General features: G+C 36.1%; 1 long non-coding RNA gene and 1 other non-coding gene across 2 annotated transcripts; both read right to left on the reverse strand.

The window, feature by feature from the left end:
• Window positions 1-12,893: 12,893 nt before the first annotated feature.
• Window positions 12,894-13,000, reverse strand: LOC130470926 (small nucleolar RNA R71). Its single transcript, XR_008931641.1, has one exon. It is a non-coding gene; the product is annotated as a small nucleolar RNA R71 (small nucleolar RNA).
• Window positions 13,001-15,330: 2,330 nt separating this feature from the next.
• LOC130470756 (uncharacterized) lies at window positions 15,331-20,747 on the reverse strand. The gene is made up of 3 exons (XR_008931480.1): window positions 20,610-20,747; window positions 20,351-20,449; window positions 15,331-15,552 (listed from the first exon to the last, which is right to left on the reverse strand). It is a non-coding gene; the product is annotated as an uncharacterized lncRNA (long non-coding RNA).
• Window positions 20,748-21,525: the final 778 nt, after the last annotated feature.

The raw sequence follows: 21,525 nt of genomic DNA on the forward strand, positions 1-21,525 counted from the left end.
GCAAGTCCATGAGGAAGTTGAAGTTGATAAAACCCTTGTTTTTGTGTCAACCCCTACCACTCATATTCCAAGTCCAAGAAGGGTTATTCTTAGCCCCGTTTAAATCGTCTCACTCCCCTTCTCTTTCCCCATAAAACCTTTGCTTGAGGATCTTCCTCATCTCCCCGAAAATTAAAAGCCCAATGACCCAATAGAGTATGTTCCTCTTTGTGAATCTTTTGCAGGTACTTGCGGTACTTACAAAGAAGAGGTGGATGCTTTGCAGAGAGCTCTATATGGTGAAGAGCTTGTCCACCAGGAATGCCAAAACACAGAGAGTGATATTTCATTAATCATTGAGGGTGAAGAATCAATAGTCCACAAAAAAAATTTCCATAAGGATAGTATGCCTACTTTCTCTTTTCCTTCTTTTTCTTATTATTAATTTAGGCATCCCACTCCTTACTGGCATAGAGTTCGCTCGGACTTTATGCAAATGTTATTGTTGATTATCGTGCATGTCTTGTTGCACGAAAGATGTGCGAGTGCGCATGACAAGCTTCTGCGCTCGTTGGTTGGTTATTTACTAACCAATCGCTTTACGGGAGGCGCATAAGAGTTGGAGCCGGAGGGGTTCAATGAAGATTGAGACCCTCGATCTCCACTCCTTCAAGCACTGAGGACATTGCTGAGTTTGGCTTGGGGGAGGTATGTGTTATTGCTTTCTAGAGTAGTTTATCGCTTTTGAAAAAAAAAGGAACAAAAATACGTTCCGATGAATACAAAAATCATGCTTCCCTGTGCCCCTTGATAGAAAACTGTTTTGATTCTTGGTTTTTGATGACGAGCATTGTTGATTTGTTAACCATGATTTCAGATTTTACTATTTTGATGCCTTAACATGAGTTAACTTTGGCTAACTATTTGTGGACTTGGTGCTTGGCTAGTTGACTTGGTTAGGAATGTGTGATAGCTTCCTGGTGTGTCGTTGATTTTGAGTATTGGTTTGCAACTGTTAGTAATGTTTTATGACTCATATACATGCACATTGAGGAGGACGAAGGCATTTTTTTCTATTTAGTTAGCCTTCATATGAAATTAGATACATTTGTTCCCTTCTTTTCTACCCATGTTGTTTCTTGTGCCCTTTATTCGGTGACTAGCCATATTACAAGCCCATGAAAGCCCCATTGGTTACTAGTCCCAAGCCTAGCTTGGGGGAGCTAATAGTAAGTGGGGTGAGGGAGTTGTAGTGTGCTACATTTTGAGCACAAACTGACTATTGAAAAAAGGGAGTTCTTCTTATCATGTTTGTTGTTTGAAAAGAAAAAAAAATAATGAAGAGTGAAAGAGATGTGAAAGATAGAAGAAGTGAAGGTTTCCAAAAAGAAAGAAAAAAAAAAGAGAAAGAAAAAAAATGAAAAGAAAAGGAAAAGAAATTGAGCAAAAAAAAGAGAATTTTTTTTTCCATTATTTTCAAAAAAAATTCAAAGCATTGTGTCATTCAAGTATTACAATTCCTTATCATTATGAGTGATTGGTTTTATAGATGAAAAAGGCAAGAAAGTATGGTGTAGTTCATTTGATTGTTCATCATGTGTTGAGTAGGAGAGTTGTGGTCATCACTTGTGGTTGATCAAGGGTTTTGCTAGGATTTATGCTCCCCAAAGCCAAGGCTTTAAGCTCACGTTTTACTCAAATTTACCACACCCTTACCTAAGCCTAACATTACAAGCTTTGAAGACCTTTCGACCTTTGTGCATAGAGTCGTATTAATATGAAAGTAGTTGTTTATCAATGCAAGTTATGACATGACACATTTCGAGTCGACTACTAGGTTGAGTGCATGTTCTTTTAGACACACGAGTGTTGTGAGTTTGGGAGGGAATTGTTCACATATATGTTGGGAGGAGAGCGAACGGGTACATCTTTTACCCGCCACATAAATGAGTGAAGTGTGCGTGAGCACTAGTCTTGCATTACATTGTGCACTTGTGGTTCGCTTTGCGTGACGATTGTTAGGGAAGATTTGTGGTTGGATAGATTTGATTGGTTGACATTGATGCATGCTTGTTGAAATTTACCTTGAATTGTATCCATTGTTTTGAAATGTACTTGGGGGTGAAGTTGGTTTTTGCATTAATCGATGATTTCTTTGCTTAGGGACAAACAAAGATCTAGCTTGGAGGAGTTTGATATGTTCATATTTTATAGTGTTTTTACCCCCGTCCCTTAGTACTTTTTGATCTCAAATGAGCTCTTCGTAGCGAGTTTTAGTACTAATGTGCTCCTTGTAGTGTGTTTGTAGTTTCAGGTTCATCATTGTAGGAATTAGCATATTTGTGTGCATTTCCTACTAAATTGAATCAATACAAGAGATTATGTACTATCGAGAGCACAAACATTGAGTTGTAAGAGTTCTCAAGCAAAGCGAATAGTGAAAGAAGTAGAAAATCGACCCTCGTCTACTCTTTTGATCATAACTCAATTCTACAACTCCAAATGAAGTGATTCTAATTGGGTTGGATACTAGACTTCAATATCTTTCCAACGAGTGATCACTCGCCTAATTCCGACAAATGACGAAGGAGATATGACGTTTTGAAGATAGAGGATCGTGCAGTTTGTACGCGCGCCCGATCGGGAGAATGGCGCCCGATCGGGCGGATTTCTGCCCGATCGACCTGTTTGTTGAGCAGAATGCCCGATCGGGCGGCCGTTTGCCCGATCGGGCGACGTCAACCTGATGCGCTTTTTTGCGAGTTTATTTCCGGTTTTTGAGTGTTATTTTGGGCAAACTATAAATACTAAGCCCTATTATTTTTAGTGACATTAATTTTCTAGTATGGAATACTTAGTTTATTTTCATGCTTAGTTTTATTCTCTAAAATTGTTAAACACTTAGTTTATTTTCAATCAAAGTTTTAATTTTTCATTCATTCTTCCGTTCTTCGTTTAGGTATTAATTCTTACCTTGATTTATTATTTTGTTTTAATTATGTTTTCAATAATATTATTTGCTTTGTTTATTGTTAATATGAGTGAGTAGTCTAATTTCTAGGGTTTAGGGGATCCATAAATGTATAATTGGGGATTGTATTAGATATAAATTTCTGATTTTTACCTATAATTTCTATAGCTTGTTTTGTTTGTTCGTCAATTCTGTTCGGCCGAACTATTTTGATTGAATTTGATGAATCTTAGATTATGCGCCGAGATGTATAAATCTGATGTTCATGATCTGTGGTTATAGATAGGATTTTTTTCTAGTACATAGCGAGAGCCTGCTAGTTGTAATTTCCTAAGGAATTCATAAGATTCGAGAGATGCATGTTTTCCTATTTATAGTCATTAATTGTTTATTTTTGTCTGTCGTCAATCCCTAGTCTGCACTTGTGGTGAACCGTCGCCCTAGATTCTTTTAATATTGATATTTTCGTATTTTATTATTTCCGTAGTATTAATCAACCAAATCAACCCTTTTTGTTATTCCCAATAGTCTAGACCTGTCGTTTAATAGTAGAAAGAACGCTGTTTCCCTGTGGATTCGATCCTGACTTCCCTTGCTATTTAGCTAGTGATTTTAGATTTATTTTTGATTAGGTGATACGACTTTAGCTTGTCAGTAAAGCTTATGATTGAATACACTGAGATTTTCTTTTAAAGGTATTATGGGCGTATGGTTTTCCTTCAAGGTGGATTTATTTAATCCATCAATGCATCTCAACAACCTCTTTCAAGGTCCTTATGAATGGAAAAGCATCTTCTCCGTTTCGCCCTTAGTGTGGCCTCAGGCAAGGAGACCCACTCTCTCCTTTTTTGTTTCTCTTCTGCATAGACATTCTAGGTAGGATGCTAAAATTGGGTAGGGAGTTGAAGTTATTTCAAGGATTTCAACTTGCTCGTCGTGGCCCTTATATTTCTCATCTATTTTTTGCAGACAACCCTATGATATTCTTCAAAGTAAATGATGATGCTTGTTTGAAGATGAGAAATATTCTAGCTAGATTTTGTGCCATTTCGGGCCAACAACAGAACTTACAGAAATCATTTTTGAAGTTTAGCCCAAATACATCTACGGACGATCAAGGTAGGTACAAGGAGATTTTAAGGATTCCACAAATAACTTAGTTTGAACCACATTTGGGTGTCCCTATAGACGTCATGGGAAAATATTCTACTCATTTCAATTTCTTGATTGATAAAGTAGCAAAACTATTAACATCCTGGAATGTCATTCCCTTATCACAACAACAAAAACTTATTTTTATCAACTCGGTGGTATATAGTTTCAATGGTGGCTCGTGTGCTTGGAAATACCGTTAGGTATTGCAAACAAATTAGATTCCATGATCTCTACTTTCTTTTGGGCCAAACAAGGTTTGACAGGAATGCTCTGGGTGCGAAAATATATTTTCCACTTGCCTAAAGGTATGGGAGGCTTAGGGTTCGAGGTATATCTAGTTACAACTCAGCTTTTTTGATGAAACGGGCATGGAGGTTGCATCGAAATCCACAACTCCTCCTTTCAAAGATTTATCATGAAAAAGACAATTATGCTCTGTCTCTAGGACGAACGACTAAAATAAAGGCTGGGACCTCCTGGGGATTTCGTGGTATTCTGAAGACATGAAACACTCTTTTTCAGGGTTGCGCAAGGAAAATTGGGTATGGATGTAATGTTTTCGCGGGTAGAGACAAATGGATGAATGGTCGAGATCTTGTTTTCTCATCCCATGTTTGTTTGAGAGATTCTCAAAGTTGCAAATTATATGCGTTTATAAACCAACAAAATTTCAATGGGATGCGGTCAAGGTACGGGAGAATTTTGAAAGAACCGATGCTCGTGTTATTCTATCAACAAAGTTACCTGGAAATCGACAAGATGATTACCTAATTTGGCCACGACATAAATCAGGTAATTACAATGTTAAATCTGGTTACGCATATCTACAGGATCTAAACAAGGAAGATACATATGTGAACCTTCTGCAATCAAATCAACCTTTCTACAAAAAACTTTGGGCTTTTAACATTCCTCCCAAGTGGAAAATTTTTATTTGGAAAATCATGCTTCGGGGTCTTGCAGTAAAAGTAAATTTACTTTCTGAAGGAATACAAATCGATGCGGGGTGCCTAATTTGTGGGGATCAAGAAGAAGATGACCAACATGTGTTTCGCTGGTATTCGATAGTAAGACAGGTTTGGATGTGTGGATTGCTAGGAATCCCCTCTACTTTCAAAGAGAATTTTTCCCTCCAAGAATGGATTCTCTACTATATATCCGGATTTTTATAAGCTCGGATGGTCGACAAGGGGACAAACTCTCGTATTTTCTCAGTAATCTTTGGGCATTATGGATCTCTAGAAACCATAAGGTGTTCCGGGGACAAAATCCCACAGTACATGTAGTTTTAGCTCAAGTAGAAGACGTAATAACTCAATACCGTGTTTTTATTGGTACTCAGATATCAAGAATGGATTTACATTCACCACAACAACACTATTCTACTTATCCTCCAGGATTTCTCAAGATTGATATTGGTCAAGGTAATGAGGATTCAATGACATATCACCTACAAGTTGATGCAGCATGGCAGAAAAATAGTCATCGTGCTAGAATGGGCTGATTTTTGTCATCAACTACAGTTGTAGTGAATGGAGAAAAGGAAGGCAATGATTGGGGTATGGCAAGCTCGGCGGCGCATGCAGAAGCGAAGGCTTGTTTACAAGGAATAGATTGGGCTATTTCACTTTCTATTGACTCAATTTGCATTTTTGCAGATTCTGCTACTTAGTTACAAACATGCAAAATTCTGGAACCTCAGACTATCAACAAGAATGGACGCTTTCGGGCATTCGCCATAAAGGTAAGAATTTCAGCAGATGCGTCATTCACAAGGTTGATCTAGATCAAGTTCAACAGGCTCATAACTTGGCGCAAGCAGCAATTCAACCGGGAATTCGTGTGGCGCATCATCCTTTGGAGCCATATTAGATTGATTTTTATGTTGTTTTTATTTCTTTTCCTATAAGTTTTAGCCGATGTCAAAAAAAATTGAGGGAGTAAGCGTATTGTAAGCTATAGTTTGTTTTTACTCCTTATTAAGAGAATGATAAGCATAAAATGAAAAGATAAGATGAAAATAATTTTAGATGTTTAGTTACGTGATTGATTTATTATACTGTTTGCGTACTCTTTATCATTTATTTTTCTTATTTGCTTTTAACTTATCTATTAAAATAACTAAACATATTGATCTTATTGTATTTCATCTTTAACGTATAACTCTAAAAATATTATCCCGAACTCATTTTTTTTTCCTATTAGTTATGTCTTTTTAATTATTACTTTAGAGATTGGAAATCGTATGGCTCTATAAATATTATCCCAAACTCATTTTTATCTGTTATAGTTATGTCCTTTTTAATTATTATTTTAAAGATTGGAATTCTTACGGCTCAATAAATATTATCCCAGACTCATTTTTTAATCCTTTTTTTGTCTTTTTTTATTACTTTCAAATAGATTGGAAATCTTATAACTCTATAATATTATCCCGATCTAACTATTTATGTCTTTTTTTAATAACTTTAGAATAGATTGGAACTTTATTTTATATTAAGTATATTTTCTTATCTATTATCATACTATTTTTTTTTCTATATCATTGTAGTAGGATAAAAAATAGCAGTTCACCTTAGAAATTAACTGACCACGACACTAATAAAAAAAATTATTTATGGGTTCTTCCTTTGTTACTCTGTTTTAGTTTGGGTATATCCCACTTGGTTTGGTTCTAGTTTATATAATTAAATAGCTTATAAAGTGATTAGGCCAATACCCCTACCCGGATACAAATTTTCAATGAATATCACCACTTCTTGCATTTTCAATTCCAACGAATAACAAAATGTATCAAATAAATTACATTAAGTTATTTTTTACAAGCCAAGTTTTATGTTAGGAGATGGTGGAGAATATGAAAGATGTAGAGCCAACGTTATTATCTTCTGTATACAAAACTATCAAACCAAAAATTCCATCTTTTAACAATTGCCATGAAAATGATCTAACAAATATTTCGAACGAGAGCTATTCGAATACCTAGCAAGTCATCATCAATTTCTCTTACCCATAAAAATACAAATCGATTATCCCCAAAACTGAAACTGTGTTGAACAAAATTTTAAACAAAACAATTAGGCACAAAGTAGAAAAAAGATTATCATAATTAGCTATGATAAACTGGTTGGAGAGGTGGAGAATCCTCGAATCTCAATGAATTGAAGAATAAATGGACTGACAAATTCAAGATACGTTTTTTTATAGGTAAAATCGTGCATATTTGCTAGCACTAGTTGTTGGCTCGTGCGCCAGCGCTCACGGTCCCCCAAGATATAAAAATGTCTTATGCAAATAAGTTTACGTAAAAGGTTAGTGCTAAAAACTTTATCGGAAATACAAACATATCGTTAATACAATATCAACATTCATATCAATCAGGTTCGGTAAAAGTGTTATACAAATTTTTTTTTTTTTAAAGACGAGCATTACTAATTTATGAAAATGCAATGCTAGCAAAGGTATGCTAAAGTTCGAGTTGCAATATATATAATACACAATACGGACCCATAAATACGTTTACAATGTAGGTCGTTGATGGTTCGGAAGCAACTCCCTCTCCCAACACAATTAATGAGATTTAAGTCTGACAACCTCCTATTTGTGTAATGGTACTGAAGGAGATTCTTCAAGTGAGGAACAACTTCCATCACAAAGTCGGTTGCATCCGTAAACTCCATGCAAATATTTGGAGCAGTAGACATTGTAACATGCTAAAATCAGATAAGACATATATTATGATGGGGAAAAAAAAATACAAGTACACAATGACTCAACTTATGCCTAATAGCCAGATAAACATTGGTTGAAAACTTAAAAAATACTATTTCAACCATCTTAAGAAACTTGGACTGCGTAAAGAATATTTCTAAAACACTGCGACATTAAGATAGCTGCTTGGAATTTAAAGAATCAATTTGTTGTGCACAATATTGGATGAAAGATATTCACTCAAAAGATTCAATATTTACTGAATATCCCACATCACACATCCCAAACAAACATTTTATGATGTTTGATAACCCAAAAGAGTGAAATACTATAAACTAAATAGTGTTATGCAAGATCGAGTTTGTGGATGCTTTTTCTACAGCCACAAGTATCATAATACAGGCATTCAGATGGATATGATTGAACTGTGTCAGTCTTACTAATGAATAAAGTACCTTATCGAGTTAGAGTGAGCTTCAAAATAGAAAGACGACAACTGAATGTTATTACCCTTACCTTTAAGATAAACCTTCAAGCATAACATCACCAAAATCAGGGTAGAAGCCTAAAGATGATTATTTACAAAACAAATTTTCTTGTTTCTCTTTATAAAAGGACCAATATTTTTCTTTTGTAGACAAATTTTTCCTCACACGATAGGTAGGACATAATTTTATGGATCAATTCTAACCTGCATTTATGGTTTGACTGTTACCAAAGTTATGGTGCGCATGGCTACGGGAATGTATATAGCTACCTATCTTTGTTAAACTTCTTTAAAAGTGTACTTCTGTACCAGTGGGAGGGGGGACTCCCTAAAAACAAAAAACAACACAACACCAAGTCTTCTACTTTCTTGCCAAACAGGAAAAACTGAACAAGAAATGTTTCCTGTAAATTGAAGGTTAGAAGGAAATCACAATGTCTAATTTACGCCTCATCCCATAACCACAAGCAACTAAGAGAATGCGAGAAAACAATTTACCTAACTAAAAAGAAATATCTGAAGTAAATTATTATGTACACCTCCTTTTTCAATTCATCATGGATTTGACAAGGGTGCAGACACAAACCAGCCCGCTGAGCATATTCTTCCTACAAGAATTTCATCTAGTAACTTTAGAATCTCTTACTATAATTCCATCTAGTAAGTAGTAACAATATGTCCAAATAAGATATTGAATTTCATCAAGTAGTAACATATTATTATTTCATCAAGTAGTAGTAATGTCGCACTCATCAATATCTTACTTGATAAAGGGTGCGACCGGATATTGTTTATTATTTGGACATATTGTTTATTATTTGGTTATGTGCCTAATAGCTTAGAGTAATATTGCACTCATCAATATCAACTTTAACTCCGGTCTATGAGAAAGTAGCTCTTTCAGCACAATAAGAAGAAAATCTAGAATGAATAGGAACATTGATTTGAATTTGCATTAAATAATATTCCATGAGATTAGTTCTTTAAACAATACCTAATGATAAACAATACCCTCCTTTTCAACTCTTAGATTGTTAATGCGATGAATTACCTGATTACATGTTACACCTGTTATTAGTGCATCTCTCCCCTTGTACGTTGGAAGACTTTGGCGAAACTCCAGCATTTTTCTTCCGTTCGAGCATTCCTGTTGTAGATAAAATACAACTCTATTATTAAAAATATAAAGTACAAGATATAATAGCCTATTCTCTAATCTCCCGAGCGACAAATCCACATTTTTCAACAACGGGGATGAATTCAGAAGATAAACCTTCGAAGCAAGCTTCTAATCATGATATTGCAAGTTTCTTCACCTAGTAATTCGATCTCTCCATGATAGAACTGCTAAGATTCAGGGGTTCTGGTTGCTCGAAGACACCTTCATTGGTGGCTATACTAACACTATTTCTTGATCTTGAAATCCCATTATCTTGTAAAACATTTACACTCTTAATTTATGAGAAAGGTAGTCACCAAGATAAGCATCACCTCTCCTCTGTAAACTACAATCAACTACAACATGTGGATTATTAAAAATATTTATAACAAGAGCTTATAACCCCCAAATATGGGTTGGGAGGTAAATTAATGATCTGAGTAACCCCATTAAATGTTGAACATGAAACTTGCAGTTCATGAATTCTAGTTTGAAGAGAGTTTGCACTTCTTCAAACATCCTTGAACATTTCCAAAAATTAGGGATTTTGTAAAATTGTATGATGATTGTTGTAAAGAGTATTTTCAAGAGTGAAATCTCATTTACTAACATAATTTTCGAAAATAAGTAGTAAAGATTAAAACTTTGAACTTGAAACAATAGTATGAAAGATCATTTGAAGGGAATTTCAAGAGTGAAATCCCTTCAAAAGATTACTCTTTATTGCATTTCCTAGTTCAAGTGAGTATGTACTTCACATGAACATCCTTGGATAATTTGTAAAATTGAAATCAGAAAGGTAGAATCTTAAAATTGAGAGATTAGAGCCCCAGAATTACCTAGATTTCTAGGTTGATGCTTCCAAGCTTGAGCTCTAATTGCTAAATCGTAGAACTTGAATTTTGTATGATATTGTTGGAAGAGATTTTTATTATGGAGAATTGTATTTTGTGGGAGGATTTGTGCAAAGTTTCGACATTGTTTGCTGATTTTCTCCTCCTTCATGTCGTGAAAGATGAAGGGGTATTTATATTAAAATGTGGAATACTGCCAGCAGCGGCAGCGTCGGGCGCCAGGCGCCAGCCCTGTTGTCAGCAAGACGGTTGCTCTTGTCCTTTAGGTGCATTGGAGGCTCTAAAGGATGAACGTCCTTTTGTTTGTATTTGCCTTGGGGTTAAGTATTCCGAATTGAATTTTGTACATGAAAGCGACGTGTTTGAGTCGTTTTCCGGTTTGATGATTTATACTGTTTTTACTCAATTTTGTGGGTCAGTGATATGTGCGTTTTATATAATATTTTCACCCCCGTCCCTTTGTACTTTTATGCGTCAAATGAGCTCTTAGGAGCCGTTTTTAGTACTAATCTGTGTATTTGAGTGTGCCTTGAGTTTCAGGACTACTTATTGAGAAATTGGTCTGTTTAGACCCGTTTCAAGGTGATTTAGGCCACTACACGATCCCGAGGGGATTCGGGACGATCAATGTCGACTTAAGGGAGCCTTAGATGTTCATGATTGAGCCCCGAAAGTTAGACTCGGTGTTGCGGACATATTTAGCTTTTCGCCAGGAAGATCTCCCATCGCCCACCGGGCGAGCAAGCCGAAGAACTCTCCAGTACCTCGGCGCCCGACGGGCAGACAACCGCCCGGTGCACACCGGGCGCCCAACGAAGCAGCATGCAAGAGGATTCTCCCTCCTCCCGACGGGCGAGGTGCGCCCGACCGGGCGCGCGGAGAAGGTTTTTAGAAAGTCGCCCTAGGCCCGTCGGGCAGCCCTGCGCCCGTCGGGCGGATTTCGAGCTTCTCGCCCGTCGGGCGGAGAGCCGCCCGACCGGGCGACGACAACCTTGGAGCCTTTAGCGCGCGGTTTTATTCCGGTTTTCTCTTATGTTTTTAAGCTAAACTATAAATATAGCCTTTGTTAATTTAGTGAAACACCTTATTATCTTATTTTCTAGTATTAAGCACTTAGATTATTTTCCTAAGCTTAGCTTTTCTCTCAAAATTTAGTTCAAAACACTTAGTTTCAAATTCAATAAAAATTCAAGCTTTCAATTTCCTTTGCCATTCAATTAGGTATTACTCCTTAATTTCATTCATTGTGTTGCCTTAATAATGCTTTCGATTATGTTAATTTCTTTGGTTATTGTTAATATGCTTGAGTAGTCTAATTTCTAGGGTTTGGGGATCCATGAATAATATGAAGGGATATTGAATAGTCATGATTGTTGGCATTGTAATTGATTCCTATTGATTGGTTTATTTCACTAAACAATTAGATTTGCGCAGGTTTAATTGTGGTAGTTATGCAATATCAAATTAAGATTCGAGAGATGCAATTTGATGTTTAGGCTTGTGTCAATAGGTGGAATTAGGATTAATACGTAGCGAGAGCCCGTTAATTCTAAGTCTATGATTAGTATCGATTCGAGAGAGCATGCTAGTCTAATTAATTGCTTTGTTGATTATTGTGATTGTTTATCGTCCTGGATTATTATTTGTTGGTGAACCTATGCCCTAGATCCTTTAATTCCTGAATTCTTAATTGTTTAATTATCGTTCGTAGTCTTAGCATACAAACCAACCAATTCTTGTTTCCCAATAGTCTAGTTTAGTTGATTAATAGTAGAAAGAACACTGTTTCCCTGTGGATTCGATCCTGACTTCCCTTGCTACCTAGCTAGTGGACCTTAGGTTATTTTTTATTAGGTAATACGACTTTAGCCTGTCAAATTTTGGCGCCGTTGCCGGGGACACGATTTTATTTTCTGTTGTTGATTGCTTATCCTAGATTATTGTTTGTTACTACTCAAGGAACTCACGTTCCTTGAGACCGGATCTCATATTGTTTTGTAGTCTTTGTCTATGCCCAGGACCGTAGGTACTAGTAATCTTACTCCATTCGATCCTGAGCCCGAAAGAACCTTTCGTAGACAAAGAACTTTCATTGCACAGTATGGGAATTACTCTGATTCTGATCATAATATTGGCGATCTTTTTCCTTCAGATACAGATTCAGTTTCAGAGATAGAGATGGGTGACGAAAATCTGATACCGCCACCTACCCCACGGCTTACAGACTATTCTAAGCCAAGTCTGTCCGTGCTACCAAAGGCGATCATGCCTTCTATTGCAGCTGAGACCTTCAAGATTGAGCCTGCATTGATTAACATGATCGAGAGACGCTAGTACGGTGGGGAACCAGGTGAAGATTCGAATCTTCACATTCAGTCCTTTATCCAATATTGCTCCACCATCAAGCAAAAGGGATTGACTCCGGAGCAGACTATGGAGATACTTTTCCCGTTCTCTTTGAGTGGGAAAGCTAAACTGTGGATTAATGGGTTGAATCGGGCGGCTTTGAAAATCAATAATTGGGAATCCTTGGCTCTTGCTTTTTATGTTAAATATTTTCCACCTGAGAAAACGGCTCGTCTGAGGGGTCAGATATTAGGTATCTCACAACAAGCGGATGAGAGTTTGTTCGAGGTCTGGGAGAGATTCAAGGATTTGCAAAGAGAATGCCCGCACCATGGTTTGGAAGATTGGTTCTTGATTCAGCAGTTTTATAATGGTCTGGGCAATGAGTCTAGATGTTTGTTGGATTCAGCTGCCAGTGGGAGGTTCATGCAACTTGAGGTGCCTAGAGCTATGGAGGTGATTGAGGATATAGCCATTCACAATGCCCAGTATAGAAATCCTAGAGGTCTATCTAACAGGGGTGGTAAGCATGATTTAAATTCTATTGAACAATTAACTGCCCAATTGACTGCTTTACACTATAAGTTTGATAATATGCAAGCAGCCAATACTCAATCTGCCCAACCTGCTAGTGTAGCTGCTATGAGTGCCCAACCTGCTACTATGTGTGAAAATTGTGGAATGTCTGGTCATTATGCACCGGAATGTAGGAGCTCTGTTGAACAATGTCACGCATTTCAATCCTACAAACAAAATAACCCATTCTCCAACTCTTACAATGAGGGCTACAAAAACAACCCTCTACTATCCTACAGGAGCAACAATATCCAGAACCCTCACCAAGTCCAACATCCACCACAACAACCAGCCCAACCCCAGCCCCAGCCCCAGCCCGAGGCCGCGCCTCGCACCTATTTCCGGAGGGGAGGGCGTAGAGAGAGGGGGTCGGGACAGAGAGGTAGTCCGGCTCCACAGGAGGAGCATGGGTCTTCAGAGGAGTTAGGGGCCATTCATGAGAGGTTGGGCAGACTTGAGCTCGGTTTCCATGAGTTTTCCGCGGATCACCAGCGGACTATGTTCCCTTTCTACGATCAGTACGCCAGGCAGGGCTACATTGCCCCAGATCATCAGCACCCTTCCTGGTTTACTTACCCCACAGAGGGGTACGGAGCCCCCGGTTCCATGGGCACCTTCACGCCTACCCACTACGGGGGGTTTGGAGCGGGCAGTAGCGGCTATGGTGGCCAAGGTGGCCATGGTGATGATGGTGATGATGGCCAAGGCCATCAGTGATGCTGTTGATGATGATGATGGTTCGGTACCCCTTGAGCCAATGAGGACATTGTCTGATTTGGTTTGGGGGGGTTCACATTACCTGTATATATTAGGTATGTTTTTCTTTTCTTTTCGCATTTCTTTATTTTGGTGTGTTTCTTTGGTGTGTTTAATGCTTTCTAGATTAGTTTATTGCTTTGAAAAAAAAAATACCAAAATACGTTCCGATGAATACAATATCATGCTTCCCTGTGCCCCTTGAGCGGAAATTGTTTTATTCTTGGTATTTGATGATGGGCAATGTAGATGTGTTAGCCATGATTTGATATTCGATTGCTTTGATGCCTAAACATGAGTCAACTCCGACTAACTACTTGTGGACTTGGTGCTTGACTAGTTGACTTGGTTAGGATGTGTGATAGCTTCCTGGTGTGTCGTTGATTTTGAGTATTGGTTTGCAACTATTAGTAGTGTTTTATGACTCATATACATGCACATTGTGGAGGACGAAGGCATTTTTTCTATTTAGGTAGCCTTCAGATGAAATTAGATACATTTGTTCCCTCTTTTTCTACCCATGTTGTGCTTGTGCCCTTCGGTGACTAACCACATTACAAGCCCGTAAATTCCCCATTGGTTACTAGTCCCAAGCCTAGCTTGGGGGAGCTAATAGTAGTGAGGTGAGGGAGTTATAGTGTGGTACATTTTGAGCATATTGAGTATTGAAAAGGGAAGTTCTTCTTATCATGATTGTTGTTGAAAAAATAAGCTGAAAAATGAATGAGATGAGGAGAATAAAAAAAATGTGAAGGTTCCAAAAGAAGAAAGAAAAAACAAAAAAAATTTGAGATTGAGCAAGAAAAAAAAAAAGGAAGAGAAATATCGTTATTCTCAAGTTGATTCAAGCTTTTGTCACTCCGGTATTACAATTTCTTATCTTCATGCACTAGAGGAAAAAACCTTATAAGTTGCTCTTAAAACTGGCTTATAAGGTGCCCTTCGTAAGTGCCACCAATGGGGGGGTCACTTATGTAAAATTATCAAAAGTTGCCCTTAATAAGGGCAACTTATAATCTTATAAGGTGCCCTTGTTTGCAACAAGGGCACCTTATGTGAAACTTATAAGGTGCCCTTGTCGCAACAAGGGCACCTTATGTGAAACTTATAAGGTGCCCTTGCTGCAACAAGGGCACCTTATAAGCTGCACATAAGGTGCCCTTGTTGCAAACAAGGGCACCTTATAAGCTGCACATAAGTTGCTCTTGTTGCAAACAAGGGCAACTTTTGAGTTTTTTTTTTAAAAAAAAATAAATAAAAAAATCTGCAATATAATTCCTATTATTCTGCAATATAATTTCTGTTTCATCAAACACCAGCTTGACATTCTCAAAAATGATATAAATTTCAAATTTCCAATAATATTACCGAATTAATTCAAATGTAATTAATTAAATCGATAAATAACAAAATAATGTAAGAGTCACGAATAACTACAAATCTGCTCTATTTATTACACTGAGGGTAGTTCACAATCGTTGAAGTAAATAGCCCACTTGTCTCGAACCTCATCCAACTCCTTTTTGGTAAAGGGCTCCTCCCTTGGAGTTTTGAAAACCTTTAAAAGAACACCGTACATGCAAACCAATAAATTAAATTAAGTTTCATATGCGAAAACAAAAATTAGATTGGTTGCGAAAACAATTATATTCGACAAAAATGACATTTTTGAACCCAACTACCAACAAACGAACCTATTTCCATATTCTAAACGTTTTTCATGATACATATGATTAGTTATATGATTATAAGACTCATTTCAAGTTCGTTATGCATGTCTATGGTTCATTTGGGTAGATATAGGTCATTTATGGTAAAAAAAAATGGCATTTTCGATCCTAATTACCAACAAACAAACCTATATCCATATTCTAAATGTTTTTCATGATTCTTATGATTAATTATATTATTATAAGACTCATTTCAAGTTCTTTATGCACACATAAGGCTCATTTGGGACGATATAGGTCATTTATGGCCAAAAATGACATTTTCGATCCCAAATACCAACAAACGAACCTATTTCCATATTCTAGACGTTTTTCATGATTCATATGATTAATTAGTTATATGATCATAAGACTCATTTCAAGTTCGTCATTCACGTCTATGGTTCATTTGGGTCGATATATGTAATTTTTGGCCAAAAATGATATTTTCGATCCCAACTACCAACAAACGAACCTATTTCGATATTCTAAACGTTTTTCATTATTCATATGATTAGTTATATTATTATAAGACTCATTTCATGATATTTATGAACGTCTATGGGTCATTTGGGTCGATAAAGGTCATTTTTGGTTAAAAATGGCATTTTCGATCCTAACAACTAACAAATGAACCTAAGGACACTTTCTAAATCTTTTTCATGATTCATATGATTAGTTATATGTTTATAAGACTCATTTCAAGTTCTTTATGCAAACATAAAGCTCATTTGGGACGATATAGGTCATTTATGGCCAAAAATGGCATTTTCGATCCCAAATACCAACAAAAGAACCTATTTCCATATTCTAAACGTTTTTCATGATTCATATGATTAGTTATATGATTATAAGACTCATTTCAAGTTCGTTATGCACGTCTATGGTTCATTTAGGTCGATATATGTAATTTTTGGCCAAAAATGACATTTTCGATCCCAACTACCAACAAACGAACCTATTTCGATATTCTAAATGTTTTTCATTATTCATATGATTAGTTATATTATTATAAGACTCATTTCATGATATTTATGAACGTCTATGGGTCATTTGGGTCGATATAGGTCATTTTTGGTTAAAAATGGCATTTTCGATCCCAACAACTAACAAATGAACCTAAGGACACTTTCTAAATCTTTTTCATGATTCATATGATTAGTTATATGTTTATAAGACTCATTTCAAGTTCTTTATGCACACATAAGGCTCATTTGGGACGATATAGGTCATTTATGGCCAAAAATGGCATTTTCGATCCCAAATACCAACAAACGAACCTATTTCCATATTCTAAACGTTTTTCATGATTCATATGATTAGTTATATGATTATAAGACTCATTTCAAGTTCGTTATGCACGTCTATGGTTCATTTAGGTCGATATAGGTCATTTATGGCCAAAAATGGCATTTTCGATCCCAAATACCAACAAACGAACCTATTTCCATATTCTAAACGTTTTTCATGATTCATATGATTAGTTATATGATCATAAGACTCATTTCAAGTTCGTTATGCACGTCTATGGTTCATTTAGATCGATATATGTAATTTTTGTCCAAAAATGACATTTTCGATCCCAATTACCAACAAACGAACCTATTTCGATATTCTAAACGTTTTTCATTATTCATATGATTAGTTATATTATTATAAGACTCATTTCATGATATTTATGAACGTCTATGGGTCATTTGGGTCGATATAGGACATTTTTGGTTAAAAATGGCATTTTCGATCCTAACAACTAACAAATGAACCTAAGGACACTTTCTAAATCTTTTTCATGATTTATATGATTAGTTATATGTTTATAAGACTCATTTCAAGTTCTATATGCACACATAAGGCTCATTTGGGACGATATAGGTCATTTATGGCCAAAAATGGCATTTTCGATCCCAAATACCAACAAACGAACCTATTTCCATATTCTAAACGTTTTTCATGATTCATATGATTAGTTATATGATTATAAGACACATTTCAAGTTCGTTATGCACGTCTATGGTTCATTTAGGTCGATATATGTAATTTTTGGCCAAAAATGACATTTTCGATCCCAACTACCAACAAACGAACCTATTTCGATATTCTAAACGTTTTTCATTATTCATATGATTAGTTATATTATTATAAGACTCATTTCATGATATTTATGAACGTCTATGGGTCATTTGGGTCGATATAGGTCATTTGTGGTTAAAAATGGCATTTTCGATCCCAACAACTAACAAATGTACCTAAAGACACTTTCTAAATCTTTTTCATGATTCATATGATTAGTTATATGTTTATAAGACTCATTTCAAGTTCTTTATGCACACATAAGTCTCATTTGGGACGATATAGGTCATTTATGGCCAAAAATGGCATTTTCGATCCCAAATACCAACAAACGAACCTATTTCCATATTCTAAACGTTTTTCATGATTCATATGATTAGTTATATGATTATAAGACTCATTTCAAGTTCGTTATGCACGTCTATGGTTCATTTAGGTCGATATAGGTCATTTTTGGCCAAAAATGGCATTTTCGATCCCAAATACCAACAAACGAACCTATTGCCATATTCTAAACGTTTTTCATGATTCATATGATTAGTTATATGATCATAAGACTCATTTCAAGTTCGTTATGCCCGTCTATGGTTCATTTAGGTCGATATATGTAATTTTTGGCCAAAAATGACATTTTCGATCCCAACTACCAACAAACGAACCTATTTCGATATTCTAAACGTTTTTCATTATTCATATGATTAGTTATATTATTATAAGACTCATTTCATGATATTTATGAACGTCTATGGGTCATTTGGGTCGATATAGGTCATTTTTGGTTAAAAATGGCATTTTCGATCCTAACAACTAACAAATGAACCTAAGGACACTTTCTAAATCTTTTTCATGATTCATATGATTAGTTATATGTTTATAAGACTCATTTCAAGTTCTTTATGCACACATAAGGCTCATTTGGGACGATATAGGTCATTTATGGCCAAAAATGGCATTTTCGATCCCAAATACCAACAAACGAACCTATTTCCATATTCTAAACGTTTTTCATGATTCATATGATTAGTTATATGATTATAAGACTCATTTCAAGTTCGTTATGCACGTCTATGGTTCATTTAGGTCGATATAGGTCATTTATGGCCAAAAATGGCATTTTCGATCCCAAATACCAACAAACGAACCTATTTCCATATTCTAAACGTTTTTCATGATTCATATGATTAGTTATATGATCATAAGACTCATTTCAAGTTCGTTATGCACGTCTATGGTTCATTTAGATCGATATATGTAATTTTTGTCCAAAAATGGCATTTTTTATCCAAACTACCAACAAACGAACCTATTTCCATATTCTAAACGTTTTTCATGATTCATATGATTAGTTATATGATTATAAGACTCATTTCAAGTTCGTTGTGCACACCTATGGTTCATTTAGGTCGATATAGGTCATTTATGGTCAAAAATGGCATTTTCGATCCCAACTACCAACAAACGAACTTATATTCAAATTATAAAACCTTTTTAATGATTCATATGATTAATTATATTATTATAAGACTCATTTCAACTTCGTTATGCACGCCTATGGTTCATTTAGGTCGATATAGGTCATTTATGGTCAAAAATGGCATTTTCGATCCCAATTACCAACAAACAAACCTATATCCCATATTCTAAATGTTTTTCATGATTCTTATGTCTGCATCTAGTAGTAACATGGCTGGTTCAAAATTACACAAGCATAGAAATAGTTCTAAATGATGAACGGTTGAAGTGTAATAACTGTAATGATCAGCAGCTGAACATATCAGTTTTTGATGTGTTTAGCAGCAGATCAGCTGCTGAACAGATCAGTTTCTGATCTGTTCAGCCGCAGATCAGCAGCAGTAGATCAGCAGTTGAACAAATCAGAAACTGATGTGTTCAGTAGCTGATCTGCTGCTGCTGAGCTGCAGCTGAACAGATCAGAAACTGATCTGTTCAGCTGCAGATCAGCAGCAGCAGATCAGCTGCTGAACAGATCAGTTTCTGATCTGTTCAGCTGCAGATCAACAGCAGCAGATCAGCAGTTGAACAAATCAGAAACTGATATGTTCAGTTGCTGATCTGCAGATCAGCAGTTGAACAGATCAGAAACTGATGTGTTCAGCAGCTGATCTGCTGCCAGGCTGACTTCAACAACCATACCACCCCTTATTTAAAGCTCCAAGCATACCACCCCTTATTTAAAGCTCCAAACATACCACCCCTTATTTAAACCACAAAAATGGCTAACAAACCCCAATTCACCAGTCCTAAAATAGTATTAATGATTAAAACTAAGCGATTGAGAAACCAGAAACAGATCTACGGCACCTCAAGGAGTAGTTCATCAAATCTTGATGAACCCAACTGACGTTTTTACACCAGATTATCATTACTCAATAATTTGTTGGACATCAATTCCAACAGATCTTTTCTCAATTACAGTTTAAAGGAAGAAAAGAAAAACAAACACACAACATTTGAAGAAACCCCAGCAAAATTAAAACCCATAAAAAACAAACCTAGAAATAGAAATTAAAATCAACAAAAACATGACAAAAGAAAACTAAAAATACAATAACATACCTTGCACCTCAAAGCAGATGAGCTGAAGTCAGCCTTGACACAGTCCGACAGAGATACTCCAAACAAGCTAGAGTCCTTGAGGGAAACAGATGACTTTCCCTGTACAAATTAAACGTTCATAAACATTTATTAGAAAATACATTATCCAAATAACTACGGACTACTCCGTAAACATGAAATCAAACCGGGGAAAAAAAGACATCCATGTTTAAAAACCAAAGGAATAAATCCACAATAAGATTGAAGTGGAAGCGCTTACGCTTGGTTCTACCAAAGGCAGCCAAAGGTTGGTACTCTGGATTTTCTGAATATCCAGATCGAGCAAAGAATGTGCATAAAGAGTCCCATTATGCTTTAAATCCTGGAGGTAAAAATCAATACCGAGCAACGGTCAAATACCTGTATTCAGCAACAGAAGCTATTTACAGCTCAAAGCATGAAAAGCATTCACAAAAGTTCTAAATTATTAAAATGGTGCTATTGATAGCACAGAATAACCATATACTATTTTAAAAAATCACCTCAGAAGGCTGATATTTTAAGGATATGGCCCTGGTACTCTCGGGTTTCCATACTGCATAAGGGGTGTTAGTCTCATGCCACACGAGTGCTTGTTCGTTCCCGAAATCTCTGAATTTGTCATGTTCAGAAAGATAAAACAACATATCCTATAAAAACAAATATCAATTTGTCATGCTCACAGAAATATAACCACTAAACCACATATCCGAAAAACACATAGATCAATTGGAAGAAAAGAAAATCAATCAGAAAATAAATTATCTTTGATTGCCGAACTCCAAAACATAAGCATCCCGAACATACGCATTAGATACCTTGCGCACAGTAACTAAATAAAAAGAATAAAAATCCACCAGTAGCTAGAGAACCGAAACCGGATTAGGACGACGACACTAAAGAAGACAGACCAATTGTACAATTAGTGTACAACAGAAGAGCAAAGATGGAGCCAACCATAGGGCCAAGAAACAACCCAACAAATTCAAATTTGCAAAAGACATGGAGAATGTACTTATCAAATATATACACTATAATATGAAAGTAATAGAAGAAGGAAAAGAACAAAGAGTGGCCACAAGGGTTCCTGCGCACCAAACAACAACAATAGTATAGTCTCGAGACATTTGAGAAACAGACTCAATGCCTGATAAGAC

The sequence above is a fragment of the Spinacia oleracea genome, chromosome 3 (assembly GCF_020520425.1).
Source record: "Spinacia oleracea cultivar Varoflay chromosome 3, BTI_SOV_V1, whole genome shotgun sequence".
Classification (NCBI taxonomy): domain Eukaryota; kingdom Viridiplantae; phylum Streptophyta; class Magnoliopsida; order Caryophyllales; family Amaranthaceae; genus Spinacia; species Spinacia oleracea.